Source organism: Lathyrus oleraceus, chromosome 2, assembly GCF_024323335.1.
Source record: "Lathyrus oleraceus cultivar Zhongwan6 chromosome 2, CAAS_Psat_ZW6_1.0, whole genome shotgun sequence".
Classification (NCBI taxonomy): domain Eukaryota; kingdom Viridiplantae; phylum Streptophyta; class Magnoliopsida; order Fabales; family Fabaceae; genus Lathyrus; species Lathyrus oleraceus.
In genome coordinates, this window is record NC_066580.1 from 343,757,538 (window position 1) to 343,759,334 (window position 1,797).

Below are 1,797 nucleotides of genomic sequence, written 5' to 3' on the forward strand. Positions count from 1 at the left end.
GTACCCTCATGGGCAACTTCTAAAGCGTCCCACATTTCTTTAGCAGTCGTGCAATGTGATACTCGATAATATTCATCAACACCAAGTGCTGAAATTAACATGTTTCGAGCTCTCCAATCACACGACCACTTTTTCTCATCTTTCTCATTCCAATCATCTTCCGGTTTAGGTACTATGGCGCCAGCCGCATTGGTCATTGTAATTTGAAACGGACCGTTTTCAATGGCAGCCCATACTAACCTATCCACAGAATTTATATGAACTCGCATGCAGTCTTTCCAGTAGCCATAATTTTCACCGTTGAAAATAGGCGCTCTATTATACGCCCCCTTTGGTTCAGAATCCATACTGTTACAGGCAGCCACAGAGCACCAGCGAACCGGCGCTCTGATACCACTTGTTAGACGGTGTGGCTAGTGATCGAGAGGGGGGTGAATAGATCACCTCTTTTAAAATTAACGGATTTAACGTTTAATCAGAGTTTTCAAAAAGCAGCGGAAAAAGCAGTCCCGAATCGACTTCCGTCTATTCTGAACTGCTACTAGAAAGCCGGACACGCAAGTGCAGTTGCTGGATTTTAATGAGAATGACAGAAATAATACACACAGAATATTAACAGATTGAATGCGCTTATCCTCAAATACTATTTCCAATGAACACAATCAAGTTAACCGTTTTGTCAAACAGTTGGTGTGTGAGTGTTTGATGATGAACAGCAATGGTGTATGACTAAAGATTTTGTTATCACTGCTGTCCAGAAATATAATCAATCACCACACACTAACAGAATTTGCAAAACAGTATTTGAAACGTAAAGAAGATTAAGGTAAAAGTAAGATACGCAGAGATTTGTTAAGGAAGTTCCCCACGTCGTCCTCGCGTGTGGGTACGTCTCCCTCTCAATTTCAAATGAAATTGAGAACTTTGATTATCAATTATTGTCGAATCCGTTGATACAAGGTTTTGATACAAAGACAGAATTTCTAATCTCCAAGAACCTCTTCTTGTATAAACCTTCACTTGATCTGAGCTTGATCAAGATTTTCCTGCACAAAGTTGCAAACAATTCACCGGTTCCACGACCTGCTTGCGAAATCCCCCGATCTCCAAACGCAACGCTGCGGCTGAATCTGTTCTGCAAATGTGACTCCCAAACCCTCAAGAACACACCAGTTCTTGAAGGACAAACCAGTAGGTTTTTCCTAGAAACCCCCTTCAATCTTCTACCCAGCTAGATCCTCGATCGTTCCACTGCAACCCACAGCTAGATCCTTGATCACACCACTGAACGTTATCTCAATGCTTCTTTAATCCAAAGAACAAGAATTGTTATGTGTAAATGTTCTTGAAAGAAGAGTGATTGAGAAGATGAAGAAGATGAAGTCTCTTTCAGGTTTCTATGTGCTCACTGACAATTGCTCCAACACTACTTTGATCTTGTGTTCAATTGTCTTTTTGCTCAATGAATTCGTGTCTCACATTTGCTGTCAAAACCTGTATATGTATGCTGCAAAACAGATTCTGTTATGACTTAAAACAGCCTTGTGTATTGATACACAGGAGTGTGCATCGATGCATACTGTAAGTTGTTTGTAATTTGGTCAAATTAATTAATCATGTATCGATGCAAACGTCGTGTGTATCGATGCATGTGGTATTTTACACTAATCTGTATCGATGCTTAATGCTCATGTATTGATGCACAGGCTATCACAAGTGGTCATGTATCGATGCAGAAGTCGTGTGTATCGATGCACAGAGCTTTTGCACTTCCATGTGTCGATGCATGGCTCGTGT